This window comes from Triticum aestivum, chromosome 4A, assembly GCF_018294505.1.
Source record: "Triticum aestivum cultivar Chinese Spring chromosome 4A, IWGSC CS RefSeq v2.1, whole genome shotgun sequence".
Taxonomy (NCBI): Eukaryota; Viridiplantae; Streptophyta; class Magnoliopsida; order Poales; family Poaceae; genus Triticum; species Triticum aestivum.
The window spans coordinates 419,092,794-419,106,158 of record NC_057803.1 but is presented as its reverse complement, the minus strand read 5'-3'; the positions used below and the strand labels follow the sequence as shown (position 1 = coordinate 419,106,158).

The 13,365-nt window shown below is 41.5% G+C and overlaps 1 long non-coding RNA gene across 2 annotated transcripts; it reads right to left on the bottom strand.

The window, feature by feature from the left end:
* Positions 1-1,624: 1,624 nt before the first annotated feature.
* Positions 1,625-13,344, bottom strand: LOC123086198 (uncharacterized). Of its 2 annotated transcripts, XR_006440667.1 has the most exons (8): positions 12,538-13,344; positions 12,219-12,412; positions 9,881-9,966; positions 9,341-9,792; positions 9,138-9,215; positions 3,147-3,239; positions 2,562-2,692; positions 1,625-2,459 (listed from the first exon to the last, which is right to left on the bottom strand). It is a non-coding gene; the product is annotated as an uncharacterized lncRNA (long non-coding RNA). The 2 variants fall into 2 exon arrangements; XR_006440666.1 differs by lacking the exon at positions 3,147-3,239 and having other exon boundaries at positions 1,627-2,459; positions 12,538-13,342.
* Between the last annotated feature and the right edge of the window lie 21 nt (positions 13,345-13,365).

Genomic DNA, 13,365 nt, shown 5'->3' with positions numbered 1-13,365 from the left:
ACAATATAACACAAACACAATTATTGAATAATTGAAGTCCATTTTTGGAATGTAAATTAATAACAAAAAGAAGGATTAACGACATGTCCATGTAACAAACTGAGCCATGTTCGATCTTAACATCTATTACAAAACTGTCAATACCTAGATGATGTGCTTAAAAAATTCTTTCACAATATCAAGAAAGTTACCTTTAGCTTCATTCCCACGTTGTTTTAGCAAGTATAATAAAAATTATTTCCTCAACTCATACCCATCCTACATAAACAATAGATGTAGTTAGTATGAAAATTTCACGCCGAAAGTCTTAAAACATGTAACGGACAATACTCACCTCGCAAACCGGCTTGACCAATTCTTGACTGTTCCACCAGAACATAAAATGAAAAACAAAATAGCCCGACACATTCTTGCAGTTTTTAAAATTAATAATATAAAAAATATAGTGATAACAAAAAGAAATGTTTTTATTATGAATTCATTACCCGTCTATACTCGTTGAAATACCAACCAGAAATAAATGTTGTCATTTAGATATATCGGAATTCCAACCAGGCAGCTTTATTTCGAGTGCTTCTTTGAAATCCCTTGCAAAACTTTTAAATTTCAGTGCATGCCTCAAATTTTTATCCTCTAACATTGTGATGTTTGAATAGGGTCTATAATATATAGACGACGTGCCTCTTTGTCGATGACGTATAAGATGTATCGGCCGATGGATACATAAGGAAGATAAATTTACAAGTGAATCTATTAGAAACAACAAATAAACCATGATAACAATAGACAAAATACTTTACTTATCATGTTGCACGATGAGATGTTGTTGTCTATCCCAGGCCAGCTATCAAATAATGTTGCTAACGGCTGGATAGTTTCGTTCTCGCAAAACTTCTTACCTCGTGTTAACTCTAGCATCATGGACTAAGTAAAAAAGGAAATATTGTTTCAACATTTTGATACTAATGCCACATAGAATGAAGAGTTACGATAACTTACACAAAATCTTAGATCCATGTAGTGTATAGGAGGGTATGTGAACAATACTCCCTCGTCACATGCCAATTTTCTAGAAAAAAATGTGTTTGAAATTATATAGTAAGAATATGAAGAGAAATGTTACTCGGTTATGCAGTCAACCAAAACAAATTCAAGAATATTAACACCATGCAGAATGTTGAAAGCTTCTGTTGACCACTGACCACCAACATGTTTTCAGAAAAATTATGCCTCAAACAGTATATGAAAATACAATGGTAGTTTTTCAACCTGCTATGTGCATTATACACAAGTTCATATCATTTTAATAAGTTGACAATGTTCAGCTAATTCAGGCAGAGAACAAGTTTTCCTTTCTTAGTTCACCCGTTTGCTCATAAAAAGGAAGCTTAGAATATTTGATGTGCAGATTAACCAGAGACAATATAAGCTTCAGTATAACCCACAGATAACTTGGTATGGACTGAAACAATAAAGCTCCTTTAAACCATGGACATTTATTTTCATTATAAGCAGTGATCAACATGTACTTACAAATAATTATTATTCAAAACTTGATGTACTACTAATAATTACAAAAAATCCGCAAAGAACTTGAGAGGTAAGCACGGAGTTAATCAATAGTTACTACCAATAATTTTTAAATATAGAGAATCATGAGGGACAAAATAGGTATAGAACAACAAATGCACAATTGGCATTGTGGGATCAAAAGAATCTTCTATACAATATAATGCACCATCAGCTCATCGCTAACTGCTTGCAAGAGTATTCTTTAACATCAAGCATAAAACAGTACAATCAGAGTACCATTGCTCTCTTTCTGACGGTAGATATTCACCTAAACAACATGTTTGATAATCTAGTAACATGCAACTTTGTCACAACAATACCCACTCTCCACCCCAGTTAAACTAAAGCAAAAGGCTTCTCTAAAGACATAGACAGAATGTTGCTCATATCTAGCAACAACATAACCATCCCCTATCAGCCAATGCCCTCCATCCCTCCCTCCCTCTCTCTCTCTCTCACACACACACACACGCGCGCGTGCACACACACACACACACACACAACAAAGCTAGAACAACAACAACAGGTAGCACGACGCGGCCACATCCCATCGTCTCATCTCCCAGAGAAGGTGATACTGCTGCATCGCAATGGAGCCGGTAGAAAGGTTTGACCGCACAACACACAAACACCACCAAATTGTGGGGCCATTCGTGATCTACGCTTTCCATGTTCCCACGGCGTCAAGGTTAATTTCTTTTGTGGGTCAAGATTTTCAAGAGAAGATAACCTCACCTCCGAGCCACCATGTCCATCATACACGCTGAGCATCTCTCCTCCCGTGACTTGGCCTTTTACTATTGTAGTAACAACCATGTCATCCCAGTACTTGTTATTCATGTTATTCTATCAATGGAATAATTTGAGTTTTTCGACCGAACGCTTGTCTGCATTTGAGGACAAATAAATTAGCTGAGACAACCAAGTAAATAAGTTCAAATTAATAGGATAAAATATAAATTGAGCACTGAGGCAAGTAATATCATTACCAATCTTGTATCTTCTTCCGATGTCCAAGCCATACGGTGTGCGATCCTACCGGGCTCTGAATTCGCTTCAAGACGGACGACAAGCCATGACCATCTAGACTCATTTAATCCTTTTGAAATGAGGAGCCTATCTGTTAAGGAACGCTAGGTTCAGACATGACTGATAGACTATTCCAAGAAACAATGGTACAGGCAAAAAAATACAAACAACTGCATGTTAGGATTAGATGGGAACCCGAGAAGCTACTAAACCTACATATCTACAACTAAGCAGGAATATTCATATGATTATACTGCACACAATGATTTGTATCTCAGTAAACTCCTTGCAGTCCAAAAGAAATCTGCACTACTAAGACCTACAAAGTCAGTTACAGAAAGTTGCTTAACTACATTATTATCTCAGAATTTGATTACATACTACAACAGTAGCAAGAAAGCATCTTGGTTCAGCTTATGCAAGTACTATAATGTGATCTTAAGAAAGAAAAGAGTAAATTGGTCAGCTTACGCAACTACCAAAATTTTACCTTACACAATTTTGTTATAGTTTCACGCAAAAAAAATATGGCACAAGTGCACAACCTTTAGGAGCTGAAAAATACTGGATAACATCTCAATGAAAACATGTTGTAACACAACTGCACAAAAAGTATTATGCCAAGAGCACCAGCCCACCTGCAAAAATTGATGTAGGCCAGCTTTAACATTTTAAGCAACACACACAAAACAAATTAACCCTGAAGTCTTGAATTGACCATTGGGCATGCATTTAGCTTCACTATCATACTTCATATGTATGCTTTACTAAATCAATGATCAAAACATCATTGTTGTATCAAAAAAACAGAACACAACTTTGACGCTCTTATAGAATATAATACAATGAAAAAGTTTAAGAAATATAAGAGAACACTTTCAGCTTCAGATGTGTCAAGTATCTTACTATTACTTATCATTGTATGATGCTTTAGTTCCAAGAACTGACATGAATCAACTAAATGCCTTTCTTGAAAATAAGAAAAATATTGTTCCTTATTTTTGCCATCGGTTCCTCTGCTATTCTTGTTGATATATAACCAGAACACACATAGTGATAAGCTCTTTTGCAGGGACATGAAAAGATACATTAGATCTAGATGGATGGATGGATGAATAGTGTATGCATATACTTTGTGACAATTTAAAAACAGTATATATATCACAAATGATACACTAATCTACTACCACTATAAAAGAAAGAGAGGGCGGAGAACCAGATCATCCTATCCATCAAAACCTGCAATCTGATGGTCTACATCCCTCCAGCATACTAAACGTGTTTTACGCTTTAATTACCCACCATGTCATCTACTACCCCTATAAAAGAAGAGAGGGGCAGATCCAAACAATCAGGTTCGTACATTTACAACAAGCTGATGGTCCATAATCCTTCCGTGTTTGATGCTACAAGCCACGCATTAAGGCCATCGCTAACCCTGCTCCGCGGTTAAAAAATATCTACCCACAACGCACGCACGATCTCTCACCCCCCGCATCCTCCCGCACGGGCCGTTCTTCCACGCCCGCACGACCTCTCGCCATCTCCTCCTCCCGCACGGGCCATTCGCCGCCCCGCCGTTCCTCCCGCGGTCGTCAGCCGCAGCCAGAGCCACACCTCCCCGCCGCTCAGCTTGGCGGAGCCGCCGGAGCCACCCCCTTCGCCGCCATCCAGTAGCTGGCAACCGGCGCGCTCCCACGTCGCCGTTGGTGGGCCGCCGCAAGACCGTCGTCGGCCGCGTCCGTACCCTCATCCATCTGCATAGCCCCGGCTTCGTCTCCTCCACGCCGAGGCTGTACGCGCCCTTGATTTGGACGGCAGTACCACCGGGGCGCATCACCTTCTTGCGCCTCCCACATCGGCCTCCATCTCCATGGTTGTCCTCCTCTGTACCCAATGACTGTCTATAAGCTTCATGTGCATCAGTAGTTTTGAGCCACCAATCTGGATTGAACAGGTCGCAAGGGCTTGCCGGCAACACCTGATCTTTGATCTGGTTTGTATGCATGCGTGTGTGTGATTAGTTTCAGCGGTCACAGGTCGTTGTAGTAAGATGATGCATCACGCATTGAATGGAACCATAAGGCTAGGAGCGCGTGCACACACTGGCGTCGGCGGCACGGTGTCAAGCTGCGGAGAAGGCATCCGGCGAGGCGGCCACCAGGTTCTCCATCTCATCTTGAATTCTGCTAATTATCTTGGCATTTTATTGGCCTGTCAAACAAGAGCAAGAGCGTCCATCACCATCTCCCCATATACACTCGTACTGAACACCATACCCGACTGCTACTTTGGTACAGTACAGTGATTAGTCTTTCCTAATTCTCTTGACCAAAGCATTGCCCTTTGCTATTTCTCAGTTTCTATATCTCCGGATTAATCGATGAGTCAAAAGCTGATGCTTCCGTTTCTAAATCATAGTTTTGTTTTCAAAATCATAGAAAAGTTTGGGACGGCTAGACTATAGTATGCTCTGGACATCCTACTGATGCCGATGATTTTGCTTTGCAGGTGGATAAGTGGATGGCACATGTGTATATTGCTGTTGAGGGATTATATTCGACATTTTATTTTTATCCCAACACTAGATTGAAGTGGTGATTTACAAAGGATTTTTAGTGGGGCACAAGTGTAGATTGATAAAAAAGCATGCTGAATAGTGAAGTAGTACCATGCTAGAATTACTTGGCTACATTTTTTTTTGTTTCTTTGATGCAATGTAATCTTTGTTGTTCCTGTTATTAGTGAATTTTCTAGAACATCGGGTAAGCACTATGCTAAAAAAAGCTATTCTAGAAAAGGATGAGAAGAGCTATTCCAGAAAAGGATGAGAAGAGCCTCAAGGTACATTCTTTTTATTCTTCCAGTGTGTCTTACATATTTTCTAGCTTGCAATGCTTTATAAGATATTTCATATGGAGGTCAACGTTGAAAAAAAAGGAGTAGTCAACTTGTGGAGAACAATGTTAATCAAGCTCTCATGATATTCCCTCTGCTTCAAGATGTTTTCTCAACTATTTGTTAACATGCTTCTGAACTTTGATTTTCTTTACTAAACTAGACCATTGTGCAGGTGTTGGTTCATGATGGGTCGTCCTTAAAAATCTTGACAATTACCCTTGACACAACACATGGGATGTGCTCAATCCGACTTATTTTTGTCTATTATTTTATATATGTTTTTCACCTCAGAGATTTTATTAAATTTCAGTTGGGTTATAACAAGAGATGCAAATAAAGAACTTTATTATGGGTTTTCATAAAACAAATATGTACTTCCAAATACCTTGAAGGTTATTGATTATATGCAGCAAGGCCATTTGATTAAGTTGGCTCTTTTTTGACACCAATTTATATGCAAGCTATTTGAATATATATTTGCGAAAGAAAGTACAGAAGTGTGTTTGGGTGAGGCCAAGATTAAACATCTCACATTTTGTTTCAGAAATCATCTCTACTTAAGTCCAAGAGGTCATCAGGTGATGAGATGGATGAACTCCCAGTTTGCATTTATTGGGAGCTATGAAACTGGTAAAATGATTATGGTTCCCGCAACTCCTAAGGTCGAGGTTTTCTTCCACATTTCTATAATTTTATTTATCTTTGTACTAATTTATCACCCATTATGCGTTTTTTCTCCTTTAGACTAATTATCAGAATATACTGGCCAAGAGACCGTTCTTACCTTTGGTATTGCATCTTTTTTCTCAACAGCCTATTACATTGGAACTTGGTGAAGAAGACCTATTCCTATTTGAGTATGTTGACATTGACAAAAGGTACATGCCGCATGCTGAGACTTATATACCCTATGTGGAACTTTTCATGAAATCATATCGAGAAGGATGTTACCTCCCACAAAGTCTTTATTTGATGTCTAGGGCTTGTCATTTGTCATGTTTATATGTCCAGTAGAGTAATCATAGCAGCTAGATTGTATCACCACTAAAGTCGAAAGCTTCGGAATGGATATATATTATATCTTATGTTATCTTGGTATCTAAACCGCTCCTATGTGCAGGCAGCAAAGGGAACAAGTATTGAAGGGGGCATAAAGAACTATGGGAGATATTCCAATCCTTCAATGAGGCGGGGTCGACCGATTTTGACATGGGAGGAGTCCGTTAAGAGAGACCTGAAGGATTGGAATATCGACAAAGAGCTAGCTGTGGACAGGGGTGCGTGGAAGCTTGCTATCCATGTGCCAGAGCCATGAGTTGGTTGCGAGATCTTATGGGTTTCACCTCTAGCCTACCCCAACTTGCTTGGGACTAAAGGCTTTGTTGTTGTTGTTGTTGTATGTCTTTGTTTGTACTGTTTTTATACAAGGACAACAATGAACGACATATGTACTTTTCATCCTATTTGTTTCTAGCATGTAAATGTAAGTATTTCTTCATACACGTGAGAAAGAAAATATTAGTTCTTACATGTTTGAGGATATGTATAACCATAATATGTAATGCAATTGTGGTGAGGTAGAACGAGGAGGAGAGGTGTGTGATGCTAGGCATATTAGCAATTTTTTTAGTTTAGTTGATTACATTCATGAGTGTTCTTCCGTTGCAACATACGGGCCTTTTTCACTGCATACACAGATATACTACTATCTTATAGAATATGTTGATCAAGGATGAAGAGGTGGATAAGTTTGTGGCTTTAGTTACTGAATGTCCAGATCTGGCTTGCTTCTCAACTAGGGCCTACATTTAGAGAAGACATATTCATATGTACGTGATTTATAAGGTCCTTTTTCTATACATGTTTGCAAAGTTTGTCGGTATATTATGCAGAGACAACTTGCCATGGTCTGCGTAGTTGTGTTCTTTATTTCTCAATTTCTTTTGCTTTAAAACGATGTTGATTGGCTGAAAGAACGGTTCTGCATGGTTTGCACTCACACCTACTTGAATTTAGAGTTTTATTAGCAAATCCATTTAGAACAGTGTTACCATTTTACATTTTTCTACAGAAAGTTGTACACTGCGGGGGTCTATACCCACAAACCAATGAAGGCAACTCAGAAGTTTTTCCCTGCCAATAACCAAGATTCACAAGGATAGGAGGGCAGAGATATCATGCTGCCATGGAACTGGTCCATTTGTCATTGCCTTGCTGCTTTCATGTTCCCTGATATTCAGTAGCCATATACTTTTAGGACTTAGGATGTGATTTCACATGTGTCGCTGATCATAGTTGATGCTTTTGTCGGTTCAGGGTGAACTATTTTGTGTACAATTGCTATTGGTCGTGTAATGACTGGCTATGCATGGCTCTGTTTTATTGAGCTTAAATGAAAATTTGATGGACCACCTAAATTCATACGAAACAAACAAAGGCTAAGTAAAGCCCCAAATTAGAGACACCATGGATGTCCATCCTGATCACTATTAGATTTTGTCATCGAAGAGCTACTAACAGACTTACAATCTCGAACGACTACCTGTATTTTTCAGAAAATTTGTTGACCTGGCCTTATTTGGGCATAGGACATGCCTGTATGTTTTGTGAAAGTTACAGGAGGCACATTCTATTTAAAATGGATAGATTGCAAATTTTGTTATACCTCCATTGGTCAGGACCTGACCATGGAAGAATGAACCCTAAATGATGTCAAATTATTGGTCAGGATCTCCACATAATATTTCACCAGCTTAGGCATCTGCATTGTCTGTTAGACAGGTTTGGTTTTTGGTTATGTATGGGTCCTTGCTTAGTATGGCCCGGGAAACCTGACTGGTTATGTATGGGTCGTCGCTTAGTATGGCCCGGGAAGAGGCGAGAAGCACTAGCGAGCTGGCGACAACTGTTCTGTGTCGAGTGAGGCAGTGCTGCAAACACCGTGTTTCATTGATGCGAGTGGTGACGCGGGGCGGCCAGCGTCGACTACGGTGGAGCTGTGGAGTGGGGCACTGCAAGCAGTGATGCGGGAGACCGACATTTGTTGGGAAGTGGCGCAACAAGTGGTGCTGAGGGGGCATGGGAGCTAGGGTAGTCGGGCAAATCCAACGACGCACATGACCTGATCGTACAACTCAGGAGGGGGGCGGTCGCCGAATGTGATCGCCCAGCTGACGCCTGATGTTTCCCTATTTGAGTATGGGGAACGTTGGTTCATGAAACAATCGACACGTCTTTATGACTTGGGAATTCTATCCACCTTGCATCAAATTTAAAATCCTCTAAGAGAATTATTCTATGTTATGATAGAAATATTTATGTTTCATAGTATAACATGCTTTCAGTCGAGACGTGCATTGCACGTGCATGCTTACTAGTATTTTAAGCAACTGATTTTATGATGAAAGTAGTATTTTCTTACTTTGTGCTCAACCTTCCTAAACAGATATAGCATAGCGGGCCATATCCAACCATGGGGCAGACAACATAGCAGCCAAAATGTTTTATATTGCAATTAATTATAACAAACCGGACAAGAGTAATCTTCCATGGGATGTATTACTACAAATTGATAAATCATATTTATAAGAAGAGCTTGGTAATAATATACGTCAAGAAAAAAGTACCAATCTTACCATGTATAATTTGGCACATATCATCAACTTATCTGACTAAAAGATAGCATGGTATTTCATCTCATGGGTATCTGTAAACTGGAAAAAATGTGAACTGAAGCAATTACCATGATACATTAGAGTTAGAAGGATGTGCACTAACTTCTCTTCTCAAGCTAGCTCCTAATCATGCTCAAACATAAGGCATATGAAAGAAGTGATACCTGATGATTCACCATATGTTTCAACCGCTGCTTCATTCTTCTTGCAGTTTGCATGGTTGTTCCGCTGCTCCCCACTGCCTCGCCTTACTGCTGCTACTTGCTAACGCCGCCCCGTAGTGCAGCTGCTGCTGGTCGCTGCCTCATCTTGCTACTACCGCCCGCCGCCCTGTAGTGCAGCTACTGCAGCTGGTGGCCGCCGCAACTTAGTGTGTCTACCAACATCCAGATGCCCTCAGGCGCCACAGGTCACCACGCACCTCACCACAGATCCACAAGAGAGATTGAAATAGTTAGTAAATTATAGGCCTAAAATATACATACTTATTTAACTTTGTAAATATACATACTTATTATGCAAGTAAAATAATACTATACGAGGCTTACCAATCAATGCTGCTCTTCAACTATGTCCCCTAAGAAACTGGTCCTCACCGCAGGTCACGTGCGAAGATCTGTAAAGCCGGAATCAAGTAGGCAACACATGTCATACATTATTTCCCCCATAGGGATTTGTGAAAGGGCGACAAAGACGGTGATAACCATGAGTGAGCTAGAGGAGGGACGCCATGACACACTGGACGTTGTAGATTCCGGTCATTGTGAGTTTCATCCAGTGGTGAGGTGTCCTGTTGCAGCGTATCATTGGTCAGGTGATGATTAGCAAGGAGTAGACCCATTCCAATAGTCTCGGGCTTAGGAGAGGAAAATAAGACTTCAATGCACATAGTTGATCAAGTGATGCTCAAGATTAACAATTTAGTAGAGACTCAAATAAATATAAACAAAATGCCGATGCATTCTTAAACTGGAAACATTGGACTTATAAAAGTTTCCATTTGTAGTGCTATGGCAGAGATGTGGATGAAACTACAATGTTGTCATATGATCATGTACAATAATAAGAACTCAAGGTGAAAGAATATATTTGCACAGAAACAATCATGTGTTGTCACCAACTACATCATGCTCTATATACCCCATCACCAACTACGTATAACATGTGAAAATTTTCACAAGTGTCAGATTTGAACTAAGTTGCATCTATATTGTCTTGAAAAAAAACTATAGCATGCTTCAGCATCTTGATGTCACTGTTTCGTAATGCCAAATAAAAAGGATGCTGGCATTGCAGTACAACTGAAACACTAAAAACTAAGTGCGAGCAGCTCAATGAAACTGAGATCTACCTCTTGGCTAGTTAACAAGAGGGAGAACTAACAACATCAAGGTAACCATTCTTAAAAGTTATAATTAACCGCTGAATAACTGTAGTTTCCAGACTAAGAGTTCATAAGTTATTATTATTATTTATTTTTTTTATTTTTTTTGTCGGGTGCAACCAAGTACCCGTCCCTCCCGAGCTGCCCCCCGCGTGGGCGACCGAGAGGCCCCAGATCCCATCGCCGCCGAACCTCCCCCACTCCTCCTCCTCCTCCTCCCTCGCCGCCGCCCAAGGGCGCGGCCAGGCGAAGCCTAGCCGTCGCCGGCGGCGGCGGGGACTCGGGCCCTCTCACTCGGGTGGGGCTGGTGCGGGACGGCGCCGCCGGGCCGGAGCGTGGCGGCGGGCCGGTCGCCACGGCGGGTGGCGGTGGCGCCTCGGCGACGTCGATTCCTCGCGGCAGGAGGCCTTGCGATCTGGCGCGTCGCGGCCGCCAGGGACGGCGGCGGCGTGTCCGGACCGGTTCGCGGCGGCGTGGCCGGATTGCTGGTCGTCCGTCGGCACGGTGGTGGGTGCGACTCGTCGGCAGCTGGGCAGATCCGCGGGATTCTACCCTTGTCTGGCCCTTGACAACGCGGGCAACTACGGGGGAAACCCTAGATCTCCTTGGGATCAAGCGATGGCGGCGCTTTTGCGTCGTAGTCCCTCTTTAGGGCATTGTTCTGGAGTTTGCTGCGGTTGAAGGGACCAGCGACGTCGGCGGCGCACGTCTGGTGGAGCAACTGCCGATGAAAATCGTGCCGACTACGGTCATGGCGGACGATGGCGGCATCTTAGATGTCGTTCCCTTGTCGAGGCATCGTCGTTGCAGTCTGCGTCATCAGACTCGGGATGCTCCGGGGGAAACCCTAGATCTGGGTCTTCCGAATCGGACGATGATTATTTTCCTCCTGGGGCCATCGTTTTGGAGTAAGTGCTGGCTGGGCGGATGGTGGAGTGGTACTTCATCTCACACATCGATGGCTGCGGATATCGGCGGCATGGCGCTGTGGAGGCTCGGCATCCGATGCACGGAGATGGACTCGCGCAGGAGGAGGTTGTTGTCTGGCGTCATGGTGACGTCGATGGCAGAGTGGCCAGACAAGGTAGAAGCCTCAATATGTTCTGAAGACGGACCCGTGGAAGATGGTGGCTACGACACACGAGTGCGTCTGACCGGATTGTGCCCCAGACCCGGTATGTGGCTCGGCTGGGGCTTCCGAATATGTTTCGGCTTCCGGCTTTTGATATTAGGCTTAGGTGAGTGGTTTGGGTAGTGGTCCAGCTAGCACCCCTTCATCTTTTTGGATTGGAGTAGCGGCATGTGTTGCTAAGATGGTGGATTCAGGCACATTATTGTAATACTTTGTAAGGTCCTCGAGAATAATCAATAAAGTGGCGGTATGCATCTCCCAGATGCAGAGGCCGGGGGTCATCCTTCTTTTCTAAAAAATAAGTTAGAGGCCACATTAAAATCAAAGCATCGCTAGTTGATAAGCAAAGCAGAACAATCAAGCATATCAACTACCACAGGTCCACAATCGGCTCAAAGTACTAATCACTTCCTCTACGTCAGTCCTGAAATCTGAAAATAAACATAAGCAGAATCTCATGAAGCAAGAACTACTTCTGGAATGCAAATATCATCACAAAAGGGAAAATCATGCTTGTCTATCTCACCCTAAGTGCCCAGAATTTTTGTCGCTGCTGCTGGCCACGGAAGAAAGTGGACGCGCTAGGAGAGCTCTGGCAGAATATTTTCTCTCACATGCCCGTGCGTTGCAACGGGAGTAACAAATTCTTGAACTCTCGTAACAACTCATTTGTGTTGCCACTTCTCCCTTACATCACTGTCGTAGAGCATAGCCACATTCCTATTCACAGCGAACTTCATCAGTTTGTTTTATTGCAGTCTAGAAATCCTAAATTAAGTAAAAGATTGCATCATCCCAGCATGAATTTTTTCAGTGAACAACTAATAGGGTACTACTTATGCTACCTGACATCCTAGATTGTAGGACCATGGGGCGTTGAGGCATGGGATTGCAGTAAGGATCTCCTCGGTGACCTCATATATCCCTTGCATAGAACAGTTACCAGAAACAATTGTGTGTGTGCCCAATTCGATGTACAAAATGCTAAACATGTATATACTTGGCACGCAATAATTTCCTTTTGTATCATGTAAAACTACACTTACGTTTGTCCTAGCTGAAAATTTCTCCTTATATTTTGAAAGGAAATATCATACGCTTTTTGTTAGAAATGAAGATTAGTTACACGGTAACAGTTACATGAAAATTTTCATACGGTTTTCTTTAAATATAAAAATCGCTAGTCTGGAGTACTTCATACATGCTTAATTATTTTGGTCGGAAAGATTTTCTTAATTCTGATTAAGAAACGATTATACATTCAACAATAATAGAATAATCTAGGAAGATGGTAAATACTAAACTGTCCAACATATAATAATATATTCTGAACCTAGGCTTATGCCTTTGCCTAATGCAGAGGGCAGAAGGATTAGCTATACAATGAAGATAATCCGATATTTAGCATGTGTTATGAAGAAACAACAGACAACACACTATGTGTACCATCTTTGTGAGAAACATCATCTGATTTCATTGGCAAACAAAAAAATTCACTATTGCCTATTGTCTAAGGTTTGACTCTGAATGCAGTCCTAATCACCTTCCCTTCTTTTTGCTCATAATCCAGTTAAGAATATTATTCTTGATATAGAAACATAAATAATTGTTTTCTTGGAGAATGGATTTAATGAACTGTAAAACAATCCAGGGAATTTAAGGGTAAGAGATTA